A 17,765-nucleotide genomic window follows, 5' to 3' on the forward strand; every position below is an offset into this window, starting at 1 on the left:
CTGAAGTCAGAGAAGGGGACAGCTGGTCATTGGTAGACATGCTGTTGGACTGTGTCCATGCAGAAGGGGACAGAGACAGCTGGGGGCTAGTAATAATGATCTGCTGTGGAATCATTATTTTGGACTGTGGAGATGGAGCAAAGGGAACGGCACAGTGGTGACAGAACACATGTAGAGAGGCAATTACATTATTTCCAAAACTTCTCTGCAGAAAACAGATTTGCCATTCTGCACTTACACTCTCTAAGATTAATGAACTATAAAAATGCACCATACAAATGACTTGCCATTATCATATTTAAAGCTGAATATTACTAAAGGACAAATAGACATTGTACTTTGTGTGGAAAAATATGAACTATGAGTTAAAAGTTGCAGTTAAAAATTAAAGTATTTTTTAAAAGTCAGATCAGATACTGCAAATGTGCCCTTTAAAGTGTTTTTAAAAATTCTTCTGAATATAGAAAGCTGGAGATTTCTGCAAATGTGTAATTTTCTCCAGACAGGGCAGCCTGTGGTAAGAGGTGTTAAGAAAACAAATCGTGGCCAGAATGTAATTTTCTGCTGGTAAAATAAAATTGTGCGACCCTCTACATGCATGTGAAAGTGTGAATTTGAATCTTTGTGTGAATGTTGCTCTCTTTGTGGAGAACAGCAGTTTGCTTTTAATGAGAGAGAAGGACGAGAGAGGAAGAGGAAGATTCAGTGCCAGAATCTTGCATGGCAGCCAAAAGGGCTTTACTCTAATTCATTCAGCTACAGGAGTTGCTTTCTTTTTTTACTACTTCCATCCATCATGCGCACAGATAATAGATGCTCTTATTATCACTGTGAAATGTGCTATCTCGCTACAAGATTACCTCGCTGAGACAATGCCAAGATACAATAAATACATCATAAATATCCAATTTGAGCTCGGTTCTCGAGACAGTTTGCATATCGCTCAGCTGGCTTTAGGTGCACCTCATCTCATCAGTTCTGAACAGCACGCCAACTGATATGGCAACATTAACCATCTGGCGAAAAATGAGGAAAGAATTCTCACCTAATTTATCAAGCAGCGGGGATGTTTTTCTCCCCATTGATCCACTTGTATTCTTCCTTCATTTGCATTGGAGCTGTTTGCAATGTTTTCTCCCTCTACTCCGAATGGTAATTTAGGAGAATTATTCCAGCAATTAATGTCTGCAAAAAACATCCTCAATTCTTTTGAATTATCATGAATATAAATCCAAAAACATCCTATCTCCATGCACAAATACTTAAATTTTGCCAGTGGGAACCTGCTTCCCTGAGCTCAAATTTATTGATTGTTCTGAAAGGTTTATGGATAATGAATCCTGTAAAAAATGTGTTGCTTTGGTTGTGGATGTGGGTGTACTGTCTGTGTGTTGTTTGTTTATCTGTTTCCTCTTTAGAATTCATGCACAGTGAGTGTTCCATAACACACCAGCAGTAAAACATGTTTAGAATGAAATTAACACATTTGCATCACATGCAACTGGCAGTTTTTTTTCCCTACTTAATATGTAGCACACTTGCAAATTCATTTTAATTTGATTTCCACTGCTCTCATGTGGAAGCTTTATCTATGCGGTGGCATCAGGGAAACTATTGAAACATATATTAATATAAACATATAAAGGATCTCTATTTGAAAGGGGTTTATTGAGTTACTGAACTGAGAATGCCTTTAAAATGAGTTCAGTTCTTGAATTTGAGGCAGCAAACAGGATGCAGGATTGCAATTTTTATGTAAAATAAACTGAAAAGAGATTTATATGACTGTAATTTTAACTAGAATGCATCTTCCTGTCATTCCAATTTTGCTTCCTGTGGGTCTGATCGATTCCATTCAAATTCACAATGATGAAACCAAGGGAGCCCTTTCTTACATTTTACCTTTTGCTCAACACTGATTTGAAGACATAAAAACTAATTTCCTGTTTCATTGAAATACTTTTTGTATTTCTTTCTTTCCTTTTTTTCCTCTCTATTCTCCTTTTACAGTAACAGTGTGAAGGCCGAAAAAAACCTAAATGAAGAGACCCTGCTGTTGTTGCAGTTCTCTGAGCTGGACAGCTTATTTTGTTCACAACTATGGATTAAAGAAAATTCCTTGTAAAAATCACTCCCCTGATGTGCCTCTGTTTTTTAATGAGGTCATAAATTGCAAGCCCCTCTGCTTTATGGTGATTATTATTTCAAATTTGTACGCTTGTGTTCAGGTTTTATTTTCTTCTTGATAATGTCGAGTGCTGAAATAGGAGGCTCCAGGTTGCGAGACTTGAGAAAGAATTGGGCTTGGACCAGTAAACAGTACATTAGGACTGCTGTGACTGATGGCATAATTAGCAGTGACATGAAAATTTATGACTGACTGCATCTATTGTACTCCTATAAAAGGTTGTAAAAATTATGACATGCTAAAGGCAATGAAAAGAGACATTTGTTGTGGTAAAATATCTATTTTGAGGAGATTACAGAGCCAGAAGAAAGGCTGTGATAAAGATTATGTGGAATTGGTGTCTGAGGCTTCAAGGTATGATGCGAACAAGATATGATTATAGGAAGATCTCCAGAGATCAGGGCATTGATTTTTCTTCTTGAACCCGTCTAGCTTTGGTCAGCCATATCAAAAGAGCACCGGTTCTTCAATCAAAGTCTATTTGTTCAATGTTTATGGAATATGTAGGAGAATTTTATTTTATTATTTTTTTTTTAGAGTGCTCATCTTCCGACAATCTCATCTGCACAATCACTTCAGTCAGCTGTTGAGTTCGATCAATGTATAGAATGCATTTTATTTGACTTTTTTTTTGTGATTTGTCCTCAATAAAATTCATGAAGAAATGTATTCATGTGTCTGAATTCACGTACACATCAGGCACACTGTGATGACAGGTATGAAGCGGATTCAGGAGAACTGGGCTGGCAGAGCTGTGTGAAATGAGGAGTCAGTGATATTTTTTCCAGACATGTGGTTCAGGCTTTCAGAAGCTGCCATATGGCCACGATTACACTCATTTATGAAACGTCTCACACTGGATGCTTTTAGACTGCTGCTGTGTCTCCTAAGTGTTTGTCCTCTGCACTCAATTAAACTAGAGAGGGCTGTGCATGTGAGTTTGTGCAGTACAGAGAGAGAGAAAAACACAGAGGCGTGTGGGGTTATGTAAAAATGCATTATTATGTAAAAATAGTGTATATTTACAGCCAATCTCTGTACTAACTCTGACAATACAAATTTATTGTTAACAGAGAATGATGACATTTACGGTTTTGACTTTAGTTAGACAACACAGTTAATCTTCTTAATATCCTTTCATTTGCAACAACCTTACAGAATTTAGCAAGGACATTTCAAATAATTTCTACTTTTGACATCTGTCAGTATGACATGAAAATTCACCCTAATTTCTAAACACTGGATATGTTATTGAGCAACACAAAACATGCTTATTTAGTTTTTTACTGTTTGGTTCTCAGAATTCTTAATCAAAATGTCATAACTCACTCTTCTGGTGAAATTACAGATTCTTTCTAGTGACCCTTGCAAGACTTCTCCAGTAATTGAATCTGCTGAAACCCTGCTTCTTACATTCGACTGGATGCTCCCATGCAGTTCTGCCTCCATCCACTCAACTGATGGTCTGAACCACCACCACCTTACATTTTTCTTTTTCAGTAGTCTGTTTCACTCAGATGTACGTCACAACTTTGTCACATCTTTTAAGACTTTGCATAAATGCTACAAGTAAAAGCACTTTACACTGCAGCATGAAGCATTATATCGTGGTGACCAGGGCGTCACAAATGGGGAGAACATGATTATAAGAAGGCACCATAACAAATGATGTGCAATGGGCCCAGAATCCCCAGCAATTCCACTGATGGTGACCCTGCTTTTGTAGTTGTAACCCTACCAAAATAAGCAACATAAACCATTAATACTGTATATTTTTAAAACTTATGCTGCTCATTCTTAATTTCATTAAAAAAAAGTCAGCTGTAAGAGTATAAAACTCTAAACCTTAGAACATAAGCATTATGTGTATTTATGATCCAGTGAACTGAGGAAAATAACCTACATGTCTTCAGACTTTAAATAGTTGCACAAATGGTATCTGCAGTTTGTCTCTGTGTGTGTGAATAAATGCAAGTGCATGCGGGCATGAGCCGCTGCTTGTCATCACTTGCCCTCATGTCTGCCTCTTGTCCCCTGCTGTCTCCCTCTGTCAACGTTATCACACACTCTTATCAGTGTGGCGGCACCATTTTTCTGAACAAATTCTGGCCCTCCTGCACCTCCCCCTTTCATGGTCCTGCATTCTCAATCACCTTTCATTCACATGCTCGTCCTTTGAAATAGAATAAGCAATGTATGAGTTTTACATACATTTTTAAGCTGTTGGCACCAGGTTGAATTCTTATTGCATTTCTGGCCAATATGATAAGCTAATAATTATTTTCATGTTATTTTATGAATAAATTGCCAGTATTTTAATGATCTTTTATTTTGTAAACTACAAATAAAATAAAATAAAAATCTGAAATTACTCATAAAATTATGCAAGTGAATTTATTGTTATAATCTACAGTAATAACTTTAGGTATTCATTCTGAAATGTGTATATATATATATGTATATGTATGTATATATATATATATATATATATATATATATATATATATATATATATATATATATATATATATATATATATATATATATATACACACATATATGTGTGTGTGATATTTAGCATTACATGCACCAGTGAATCAACTGTGGTGTGCAAACATCTGCGGTGTGCAAACAGTTGATGAAAACATCACAATAATACACAAGTAATCCACATGAGTCCAGTCCATCAAATGTCATCTTGTGAAGTTAAAAGCTGTATGTTTGTTGTAAATAAATCCAATACAATATTTTTTACTTGCTTTTGGCAAAAATACCTGCCCATAATCCATTAAAATGCTTCCAGGCAGAAAAAGTACATACCCCGTTGTCCTCTCACATCAAAATCCACTGACATATTTGTTTAGAACTGTTTTGGACTGTTTCTACTTGTAAACTGTGCTTGATTTCTCTCCTTATTCAGACAAGATTACTTCTTCCCTGGAGAAAGCAATATTACGAACTTCAGACCTGATTAATGCAAAGTTCAAAGATTTGTCTGATATGTGACTAACATTAATGCTTGTGCATTTTTTTCTTTCTTCAACAACGGCTGTTTGCCAGCGTGACAAGCCAAGAAATGTAAGTTGACAACCTGACTCTTTTGCTAGTTGCTATAATAGCGGTTTATGCCACATGCTGGTGCGTAATCCTCCGCTGTCATTCTTCTCTACCGCTTTGCTGTGCATCACTTTTCCTGCCTCTGTTACCATGAGAACCGAAGACAGAGCTGAAATTTTTGCTGTCACCATTCTGAGATAACCCCAAGTGGTCCATATGCATGTCCCACTTCAAACCAGCCGGGGGCAATCAATTTTGACATCAAAACTTAATATGACATGAGATTAGAGTATAAATGTTTCATGCATCTTCTTAATAACTAAGATCTGTTAGCTTCAACATCACCAAAAATCAGTTCAGAAACTGTTTTCTCAAATGTTAACTCTAAAAGCCTCATTTTTAAAAACACTGATCATCTTTCGTTGTGAGTGATGATGATGACGTATCTTGCGTTGAAACTCCGACATCAGCAATAGAAGACTCACTCGAATCCTCCCACCAAAAATCCATCATTTGAAATCCTCTATTGCAACGTGTGAGAATTCACACAGACAACACATACATATTTCAAATTCATATCCAGATAATATTTTGCTACCTAGAATAATTGCACTAATCTTTTGCATACGGATAAAAGCAGTATAATGTCAACATTCATACTGATTGCTTTTACTAGCATTTGAATAGTATATTTGAGATTTTTGTATACACATCAGTAAATAGCATCCCTCTCAGGCATCAGGTTTTACGTGCATTGCTCAAGGGCACACGGGTGGTAGTCTCGGCCTCAGTCTGACCATTTACTGACCATCTGATGCACATTGCACATAAAACTGGAATACACTTTTTCAGCCTTGTAAACTCTTATCTGATTGTCCTTAGGCAATTTCAAAGAATAAAGGCACACTTCTAATCAGTCTACCTGAAAACAAAGTTGTTTAATCTGGCTGATACACTATGCTTTTGATGATACAATAATGTCTGTCTTTGCCTGGCATCAAATATTAAAGTTCTTTGCAGTTATTTTTCCACATACATATCTCCCAGGGTTATTAGTTAACTAAAACAAAAATGAAAAGCATAAAAATAAAAATATATAAACATCAAAAGATTACCTTTTTTATTTAGTTTTTTACATTTTTACATTTAAATTTTTTAAACGTATCTGTGATACGAAAATAACGTTAAAAAGGCTTTATAGGGGGGAAAAATCTCTATAATCACAGTTAAGTCACAGCCTGGTCTCTTAACATTTTATGTATCAATAAACTGAATGAACTAGGGCTAATAAATTTGACCGAACAAGAAAGCTTAGAAATAAAGCTATACAATTAAGACTAATAAATCATACAATTATTAAATGATTCTAAGCGAAGACAACTTCCTGACGTCAGATTCCGATAAATAAAACGCGCGTTTTAAACGCACGCTCGTTATTTTGGGGCGCTCTTCTTTGACGCACTACGGTAAAGGGTGGACTTTTGTTGTCTGCTGGAGCTGGAGACAGACAGCTGAGAGTGAAACAGCCGTGTGTGTGAGAGTGTGTGTGTGTTTAGTGCTTGATATTCAGAAGCGCTGCACGGCGTCTCGTCCAGAAACCCAAGACGACAACCAAGAAGCGTCACTTGGATTACTGTCAGCAGGTCCAAAGCCCGAACACATTTGTTTTTTTCCCAAGAAAACTGTTAGGGCACAGGCAAAAAACATCGCATTTTCACCTTTTAAAAGCAGCAGTCTTCTCGGAAGGGGCCGCACCTTCAGCTGAACATCATCCAGGTAGGTTTATGAAAGTTCATGAGCTGTATCGAGGCCAGGACCATTGCACCAGTCGCCCCAACAAAATGCGAGAGTTAGAAAGGGGTCGTTTAAATTTGTGTTGTTTTAATGTGCGATTATATTGTACATCATTCACTCATTTGATCAACTTTTTGTGCAGCAGCATCCCGCACGTTATGGTTATTTAAACAGCTGCATTGTCTGAAGTGAGTGTGTTTGAAGTGAAGGATATAACGCTAGTTTAGTTGAGAAATGCATCTTCAGACTCCGTATTTCTAATAAAGCTGTTGTATGCTGGATTGGTTCATTCAGATGCTTATGACTAGCCCTTGACGTTTACATGTGCTTATGCTCGGGTCTTTAAATGAAAATTCTGTTTGTTTGTTTTTTCTATGCATTGCATAGCTTATTATGCACTGTTCCTACTTATACTTAGTATTATTAAAAATAGTATTTTTTTATTTATTTAGTTAGTTTATTTAATTATTTTTACACGGCCATAAAATACTTGATTCTAATTGGTCAATGCGTCATTGAGCAGTGCAATGCTTTTTTTTATATGCATATTTTATATTTAAATATCCAGTATTAATAAATATTTTCATTGTTATATTTATAATAATGTTGGATAATGATTGTGGTAATTTTCTGCTGTACAGATTTTTATTATATGTGTTGTATTGTATTGTAAGACGAATTTCCTTAAAAAGGACAATGAAGTATAATTGACTAACTAATTAACTGATGAACTGGCTATTTCACCATTACCCATGGCAAAATACTGGCCCTAGTTTCCTATCACAATATTAAAACAAAAGTTACAACAGTTAATTTACGCCAAAAACAGTAGCTACAACTATATCCTATAATAAAAATGGCCTCAAATTACTGTTCATATTTTTCTATATAAGCTGCACGTAAAGCTTTTCAGTCATAAATAAGCTCAGAAGTCCTGAATGAGAAGAGCTTTAAGAGAGAAAACCTAAAATATGTCAGCTAGCTAACCAGTCTGTATTAGAAGTAACATGAAGATTAATGATATGTTTATTAATATTGTTGCAGTGTTGATCTTCTTGCTAGGCTAATTGTTTCCTCTTTTGTGATGGGTCACTTGACAGGCATTCATAAATTATTTTCTAGGGTCATATTCAAGTAGCCCAACTCAACTTACCTTCAATGGCTAAGTCAGTGTCTGAATTTATTCTCTTAATTCGGTTCACTCCTTGCTGATATTGTGCACTCAACCACAATATACTATATAGAGATCAGTGAATGATTTCAGACACCGTTTATGTCCCTCAGTATAGAGAGTTGCATTTTGGATTTCAGAGGCGTTTTCCAGGTTGGCTTAGCTGACTCATCTGAAGCCTAAAAAAAGCTGTCTAGGTAGACAGATCAGTAGATTTTGAGACGTAACCAGAGGCAAAACAAAGACCTCTGTTCCTGGATATGTTCCCACTTACTGTCCTAATTTTCACACGAATGTCTAAGTATGGAAAATAATTGCCTTGCACCTTGTCTTGTGGGCAATTAATTAAATTGAAACAGTGTCTTTTGAATGTGCTGCATGCTGATAAAGGACAGCGTTTAATCTGAGCCTTATCTCTCTGAGCATAAACAGCTTCACTAAAGCTCATAATAAATTAGTCTGCAAATCCTCCACGGCTGTAGAGAACACAGAAAGTAAAAAAAATCATCTTATCGGTCAATGTGATAGCTTATTACTGCGATGGTGTTATCATAGGTAAAATGTTTTCGAGCACAATAAAGATTAAGGTGGATAAACGCCTATTAACCTATAACCCCTTCACACTGAACCCGACTCTGCTGATTTAATGCTTGATTGAGATTGAATGAAGCTCATTAGATAAATGTCAGTCCTGTCACTGGAGTCAACTGAAGAGGTTGCCCTTCTTTTAACCTTTGTTTGCAGTATTTTCAGTCTAGCATTTTCCAACAGAAACATTAATATGCTATAATCGTATTTAGAAATGACATTAGTAAGCAGTCAAACCATGTTTGCATAAGACAGCAAGTATTAGAATTAGCACTTTGTTTCAGTATATGAGGTCTGGCAGAACCTCATAATAAATCTGACATGATGAGTTGGACATTCAGTCTGTCAAGCACTCGGTTTTAGCTAAACCGGTTTGCCTTCCATCCTTTTCTTAATTTGTGTCTCCTACACATCCTTAAAGCTGTAACAGTGAATTTTAGCGCTGAAGTGGGGGTGGATGTCTCTCTAAGTAAGTCTGTGCTCTTGTCCTGCTGACCTAGGCTTTCTCCAGTATAATCCAACTCATGTAATTAAACACAATATGATTAGTGGGCAGAACAGATACTGTTGCTGTGGAGGTGCACACACACACTGTATATATATGTGGTGAAATTTAATACTTGCCTCTTTGGCAGTGTGAGTGTGTTTGCATACGTGTGCATGCATAAGAGCATTTCCACTGGCAGTTCGTTGATGGCTTTCAAAGTATTCAGTCTCTGTGCATAGGCATCAATACACAAGCCATGACTAGAGAGATCGGCGCCATCCAAAAGAGAGTATGCTATATGACCTGACCAGAAGCTGCTAAAAAAGACATAACAGGACAAGATTCCAGTCAAGAGAGATGAATAGCCTTGGAAGTACTGGCAGTCAATTTCCAGTGGTTTTGTAATGGGGTCTATTACAATGCTCTTTACATACTAGTAAACTTTTTTTGTGGGTTTTGTAGCATGCATAGTCACCTGAGTCATAGATGTTATCCAAACATCTGTCCTTGTGTGTGTGCGTGTGTGTGCACTTCTGCATTTTGTCTGAAGGTTGCAGTTGACAGCGGAGCAGTGTGGGAGTCGGCTGGTTTTGGTCGGCTGGCTCACAGTCTGAAAGAGAGAAAGAGAGAGAGAGATGAACGCTCTGTAATTAGCACCCGCGGCTGCATGCTGCATTCCACCTCTGTAAATTACAGAGTGGCCTGCCTGCACTGCCAGACCCAGCAAACCTGCCTGTGTGAGTGTATCCAGACCCCCCTCTTCCCCTCCCTCAGCCTCACGCACATGCAAAGCGACGACTTTACCTGCTAGCAACAGACTTTGCCTTCTCTTCCAGTTCACTTCCACTTTGTTTGTTTCTGCGCTGCAGTAATTGGCGGTGGTGGATGCTCTGTCTCTCCGGGGCTCGGCCTGCATTGATTTGTTTGGATTTCTGCACCCCTCCCCAGAGCTTTGGTGTTCATACGCGCCACAGACTCCCTACACTGCTGTCTGTCATGTCTGAGCGGCATATTTAAAGAGTTCTGTGTTTATCCAACTGCATCTACACTGAAATGCACAGTATTTCCATGACACAGTGTTTTTTTAAAATTAAGAATTGAAGCATTGGGATTTGAAAATATGTTTTTGTTTTGAGGGGTTTAACAGGGATTGTGTGTGTAAAGGTGTCAAAATGTGCTACAGAGCTTTGAGACTGCAAAGAGGTCTACGCTCTGAGCTTATGAGTGGGTTTAGACTGGGCTATAACCAACACAGACGTTGAGGACAAGCAATAATCAGATATGGTCATATCTTATATTATTTTTATTTTATTTTTTTGTACAGCACACCAGCATAACAAAAAAGTGCAAGCAGCTTATAATGTATTATTTGAACAATGTTTATTACGAATGAACTGTTAAATGGCCAACAGTAATGATGCACAACTTTATTGTGTGTATGTAAAATGTAGCTTTTAATGTTATTCATAATCAAATGAGATAAAAACAAACATTAACAGATGTTTTTGGCATATTTTGCATACAGGTAAGAGTGAATGTGTGCATATTTTAAAATAAATGATTATTTTCATAAAAAAGACATGGTTACAGTGTTGGGTTTAGATGTGAATTTTTGAAGTGTGGACTTGAGTTTTTGGTGTTTGTGAAAATATATCTGAGGGCGAGAGCTGTGTTTTTGAGGGTGGGTGTGTAGGTAACGATCATGTGTCATCTGTGCTGATGGATGGGACAGAGTAAATGGCTGTGACCCTGACAGAGGACCCAGCTGAGGGACCAAATGAGCTTGGTGACATTGTATATGTGTTTGAGGGTGTGTGTGTGTTTCTGTGCCTGTCTGAGAACAGCACACCATACAGGACAAGTTGCGTATTTCTTCTGTATTGTGACGCACATCTGTGTGAAACCAATAATTTGTGCTGTATGGACTGTTGATTGGTTAGAGGCAGTCAGGCAGATCTAAATGCGAGCTTGCAGACGATTGTACGAAAGGGGCGGAGTTTAATCAGACAAAATAATTGAAGTCCCCAAACAGTCTGCCGTTTCACTGGAAGATTGATTTTGGACATTTTGATTAAGAATTGCGAGGTCAAAAAGAAGCACATGCAAAGATGAATGAATCACAATAAGATGAATAGCATGCATTTAAAAATAAATTGGGTGAATCATCACTCAAAAAACTCTTCTTACAATGCAGCTACAGTAACACACTCTGATTTAAGGTAACATGCTGGTTGAAGTGTGGATTTATATATCCAAGAACATATACTGATTCTCTATACATCCAGCTGTACAGTACATTATATAGTGCTTCTGTAGTGGTTGTCTATACTGTACTGTATGTCCATCTAAATAGTGCTTCTGTATTGCATGTATATCCAGTTTGAATATTGTGCTTTTATAGTGCATGTCTATATGTTCCATCTGAGTATAGTGCTTCTATAAAGCTTTCATATTGTTATTTCTCTACGGTCTCATCAGCTGACTCTGCTGAAGAGGATTTGCCGAACTGCAGTTTCCTGTTTATGTCAGTTCTTCCTGTGGTACAAGTTCTGTCTTGCTGTCTGGTTAGTTAATGCATAAAGAGACAGCTAATGATAAACAGTGATGTCTGAAGATGTCATCAAAGTCTCTTCCCGATTGGATGGATTCTTGAATTGGCTGGATTGCACCTGCCAAGATTCATCAGACAATGGGAAATGTGACCACGCCTTAAGTGTGGGATTTTATTTTATTTTTTTGTCTGCCAGGTGAAAATTGTTAGTTTTATTTTAAAGTTAAGCACACTCTACTTAACAAGCCTCATGATTTGAGATGTTCCAAAAGTTTATAACTTTATTCAAACTCTTTTTGCGCAATAGTTATAATGAAGTTTACCTTGGAAAGGATGACTAATCATAATTTTAAGCATGCAAGAAGCATGCAGTGAATAAAGTGAGCCGATCTTAAAGTAATGTGTTTTACCACTGGTGCACAAGTTCATGACCCATGCTTTTGAAAAGCACTCCCTATGCTGGAGCTGACATTGAGAGTGGAAGGCTCTACATTATAAGTTCAGCTCTTCTGCCAGGCCTGCTGCTGAGAAGGCCCCCTGAGAGCCCCACAGCAGTTAGGAGACATCAGACAACATCCATAATTTATGACAGAGATAGAGATGCGGCTTGCGGCTTGTTTTTGTGTCTAAGTTGTGCCCTCGTGCACTCACTCTGTAACAAATGAGTAGTGAACGCATTTCCTCCTGCTGTCTTTCTCTCTATCTTCCTCTCTCTTTCCCCTGGTTCCCCTGTTCTGCTGCATCCCATAAATCAGCTGGGAAGTTATGAGACCAGAATATGACATTAGGCCATCTTTTTTTTTTTCACAGAGTTTTTAACTTTATGTAAGTGAAGTAATGATGGGTCATGGTAAAACTCCAGCAATAGGTCGGGGATTCATTTATGGATTTGCCCCAGTTAACCCATTCTACCTCATTTTTTAATAATCATGATCTCTCTTTAGTCATCTTTTCTTTTCTTTTTTCTCTCAGTCAAAAAATTTATTTGAGCACAGTAAAATAATCCTAAAATATGCTTTGCTGTCTAGCATAAATTTAATTTAATCTATTTTTGTGGGCTACCTGGTAAATAGATTCAGATTTAATTGTTTATTTATTTAATAAAATAGATTTTAAAAAGATGATATATTGCATTTTCTTTTTAAAATGGTTAAATATTTTTTGTGTAAATTTTTTATTTATTTATATGCACAAATATAAAAATTAAATTTGAAAAAACAAGAAATATTCCCTCTATTATTTTTTATACAAACATTTTAATATATGTAAATTTTTGAGGGCACACTGAATCATTTAATTCTTCTTGATTCATAACTGTTTGAACTTTTACAGAATTTTGCAACTTAGTTTTATAGAGGGAATATTTTTTGGAAACTTGATGACCAAATAATAAGTGCATAAAAATAATTTAATTGTGCACAGTGTTTCTTAATAGCACAAATTGCATATATTTTGAGTATTCAGTATATTATAGTCTTATTGGTATGTGACAGCTGCCGGTTCAGATAAAGCTATAGAACTGAGATGTTATCAGCACTCATAGGCTTTACAAACAAAGCTAAATGATGAGCATGTAAATGTCTCCTCCTTGAATCTTTTGACACATTGATTTATAACAAAGTATTGCACATTGTTGTGGTTTTTCTCTGAGGCATGTGTCACATCAGCCTGCCATAAAGAGAGAAAAACTTCAAAGCCAAAAGCTCTAGAATGCTGACGTGACTATTCTTCCAAGTTCTGACATCCTCCCTCAGCCTGTTTCTGTATCTCACGATCTGTCTGTGTCTCATTTCTGCTTCCTTCATCTTCTCCATCTCTTTCTCTGTTCACCCTCAGTCATGCGAGGCTGTCAGGGCACATCTGTATGAGACAGAGAGCGAACAAGAACAAGAGAAAGAAAAACTGTTTGAGCAATATAGAAATTCTTGGAAAACATGACTAATTTGTTGCAAGACTCATCAAATCTACCTGAAAAAAGGAACAAATTGTTACTTTAAGAGAAATCAGCATCCATTTCATACAGCCACTAAACCATTTACAAAAAAATACCATTTGGTTTTCTGGAGATGATAATTCCACATTTGGACCAAAGAGTAATGAAAATTCATTCAATATGATTTTTGTAATAACTGATTACGCTTGTTCTTCCTTCAAGTGGCATTATTGGGTAACATTTTAAAAGATATAAAAGATATAAAAAAATTACTTTTGGCTAATGTAAGCACTTTTAAGCCTATGAAGTGGTGCAATATTAAAATGTCTTATTATATCCCTATTACTTTTTCTGTTAAGGATGAGAATCACTGATATGCAATGATTCAAATTCTTCATTCATGAAATAAAGTCATCATAAAAAACAAGTTGACATACTTTGGCAGTTTCTAGTTTGGCAGCGCTTAAACATGATGCCGTGGTGCCAAGAATGGCAAAAAAAAAAGAAAAAAAGTGTTTTCAATTTTGACTGTTGAACTGCACCGAGGAATAAGTTGTTAGATTGAGGTGTTTTTCAGGGTGTTTGGCTGATGCTTTGTGAGAGTGAAACCAGCCGTTGACTCATCAGCGGTGTCTCTGCAGTCTCACAAAGTGCCCTACAAACCTCTGCCTTCACTCTTCCTCCCTGTAGAGCCGACAAATTAGGGTAATTCTTCCTTTAGGCCTAGTTAACTAAAATGTCCCATGGAATTTGCTATCTGAGCTGATCTGCCAGCTGAAAACTGGTAAGTTTTCCATGACTTATTCATAGCTTGATCATAAATACACAACTAGTAGAAGCACTGAATCTAGACTCCATTGTGTCTCAACTGTCAAAGCAAATGCTCACCAGAGATGAGAAAAGGAAGCGACAGAGACTTCAGACAGACTACCTCAGCTCCACAGGAGTTAGATGGCCTAGCCAAGTGCCTGCTTTGTGTGACAACAATGCTGGGGATTTGGATCCATCTGAAATATGCTTTCTCTCTCACTTCTTTGTTCGTTCATCTCATGCTGTTTGTGAGATGACGTGATAAATTCTAGGCTGTTATAACACCTTAATTTGCTCCATCATTAGTCCTTTCCAATAGGAATAGGCTAAACCACAGGAAGTGGAGATGGTTCTTTGTGTCTGAAATGCAGCCATGAGAGTGAGATTAAGAAATGGGGCATAGATAAAAGATTGCCTAACAGCAAATGAGAAAATTGTGAGGTATTGTTCTTTCTCGTTCTTCACGTATAATGACATTTTCTTGACGTAGGTACATTGGAGCTTAATTCAGTTACTATCAGATTACAGGAGGTTCTGATATTTAATGCCCATGTATAATCAACTCTTCCCACAGTTCCAAAACCTCTAAAAACGTATGCGTAAACCTGAATATACACCTTTATGTTTGTTAAACTGTAGCACCAGGATTACTTTTACTGTGGTATGGTAGCAATTTGTACAATGAAACAGAAAAATTGATGTTTGGAGGTTGGCGTGAAGCAGAAAAGATTAAAGTCAGGTTAGATGGCCTGGCCAAACAAGATCTGTCATAATGTTTCTTTCTTACAAAACACAGCGGCTGCTTTTGCACTTCCTCATCTTTATCTCCAATGTGTATACACTGGAGTTGGAGGGTAGGAAGACCGGGACTGGCCCTCACTTTATTGAAACGTCTCTCTGCTCTGAAGAATTAAAAATGCTTAAATGTGGTTAATGGTTCCCAGGCATAAAAAAGCCCCATAAAGTTAAAAACCAATAAATGTCTCTCAGATGATAGCAAACTACGCCTTTTCTTTCTCTCCTTTCATGCCTGAGGCAATTTTATGAATTATAAATGTTTTTATTTGTTGTTGTTCAGCAGCAGCATTAGGGAGATTTGGAAGTGTGTACGTGTAAGGGTGTGTGTGTTTGTCCCATTTATTGGAGGCTGTCTTGGGTAAGAGAGACACTTGAAGTCCAATGGGCTTTGGACTCATAGAGTGGCTCTGCACAGTGTCGGAAACCAGACAGCCACTCAAGATAGACGTGTGAGCCTTTTCTTTTTCACTCAATAAGTGGAATTCGACTGAATGAGATTCAAAAACTTCACTTTATCCCAACCACTCACGCTGAAGGTCGCGCTATTTATTTATATTTTTTTTCCTGCCTCTCACGAACTCAAGAAATCCAACTTAAATTGGCATGTTGTGAAACTTTTCAACAATTTATAAAGAAGTTTAACAAAAGTATAATATTTAGAGGCTATGAATAGTTTTATTTTTTTCTGAACTTCTGTTTTGACTATTTAAGTCCTAATAAAATTATTTATTCATTCATTTGTTTTATTTATTTTAAAAGTACATTCCACAGTGCAATGCTAATATTTCTGTCACAATTTCAAGCTAAACTGAACTTTTTGACAGGTTGCAATGTAAGTCACTTTGGATAAAAGCATCTGCCATGTGCATACATGGGAAAAAATCTAATTAAAAACAGCTGATCAAAAAAAATTCAAGAAAATGTTTGAATTGTGGCCAAAGATAATGTGGAAATCATTGATTAGTAATTTTAACATTTGGCCTTAAAAATGCATTCATTTTGATTTATGTCAGTGAAGTCAATCATTAGCCTATAGTCAACGACAATGCATTTTGCAGTTAAATTTGTCAAAAAATGTGTCACCCACAATGTTTTAAGTTAGGCTAAATTTAGTTCAGTATTGAATCATGTATCTCAAGACCCCTGCATTCTGTTCCACATGTTGTTCCAGACCATCTAAAGTTGAATCCTTGGTGAACGGTATTTTGTGTGGTGATTGGACTCACAAATACATGAAGGTGATGCTTCAAGCTCCAGTGGCTCCAATGTAGGAAAATTCCTTGTATCAGAACTTGCAAATAAGCCATAAGGCATAAGTAATTAAATTTTATGGCATTATTTTTTTTGTTTAATAGTAATAACACACTATATTAATGCTTTAAATGGACCGCGCTAACTGAAATGAGACAAGGCAATAAAACTGTAACAGAGAGGCTGAGGCTGATCCTCCAAATATAACCGTACTTCTCAATCATGCAAAGTTTGGCAGTGTGCATGCCTGGAAACTCACCAAAGCTTAAAATCCACTTCAGAGTACCTAACCTTTGCATTATTTTCCATATACCGAAGCAAGAGAATCCATTCTTTTTTATTATTCATTTCTTACATCAAATTCTGATTATTATCTTGTCAGAAACATGTGCATGAACAAGGATAAGTGTCTGTATGTAATAAATCTTCTTTGCTTTAAACGGTGTGTATTTGCATACTTGCGTGTTTTGTTTGCTTTATCTCTGTCAATCTGGTAAAAGGACTGGAGACAAAGTGTCGCGTCAGGCTGTAGGAGGGGTGCTGAAACCAGTTGTCTGTGTTTATAGCTCCTCTGTTATCTGTGATAGATTGAGGCTTGCAGACATCATGTCTCATCTGCCTGCACTTTCTAGTTCTGGGGGTCTGTGTGCATCTGTGTGTTTGCATGTGGAATGGTTCTTAGGACTTTGTGGAGTAAAGCCAAAAATTTTCCACAAGAGGTCAAAATCAGGGCAAAGCCTATAAACTAGAGTGAGGCGTCTTCATTCTGTTCCTCCAGCCGTCTATTCCCTTTTTCCTCTTCTTATTCATTTTTTTTTATTTCAAGCCCATGTTTGTGTATTGTTTGGCCCTTTCCTGCCTCTTCTCAAGAAGAGTGGCTCTACTCCACGTGATTTCAGAAAGGCTGTTTCTTCCATCTCATTTCACTGAATAGTGGTATGTTGATGATGTTTCAACATGAGTGCTTTGACGTCTCTGTGGTTTCTGATGATTGCTTGTTGAAGGAGGCTACTAAATGATAAAAAAATAATAATTATGCGGTTGAACAATTTTTTTTTTTCCAGTGGTATGATACAATATTATGAGAGCTGATATAATGCAAATACAAAGTACTTTTTAAAAGCTTGTTTGATGTTT

At 36.9% G+C, this 17,765-nt stretch overlaps 1 protein-coding gene across 1 annotated transcript in view; it reads left to right on the forward strand.

Annotated features, from left to right (window-relative positions):
- The first annotated feature begins 6,706 nt into the window (after positions 1–6,706).
- LOC127961034 (docking protein 4) overlaps positions 6,707–17,765 on the forward strand; it is a 40,155-nt gene continuing 29,096 nt past the window's right edge. Inside the window, exon 1 of the mRNA XM_052559961.1 lies at positions 6,707–7,021. The gene's annotated coding sequence lies outside the window, so the exon portion shown is untranslated. The remainder of the gene's footprint in view (positions 7,022–17,765) is intronic.

Source organism: Carassius gibelio, chromosome B7 (assembly GCF_023724105.1).
Source record: "Carassius gibelio isolate Cgi1373 ecotype wild population from Czech Republic chromosome B7, carGib1.2-hapl.c, whole genome shotgun sequence".
Classification (NCBI taxonomy): Eukaryota; Metazoa; Chordata; class Actinopteri; order Cypriniformes; family Cyprinidae; genus Carassius; species Carassius gibelio.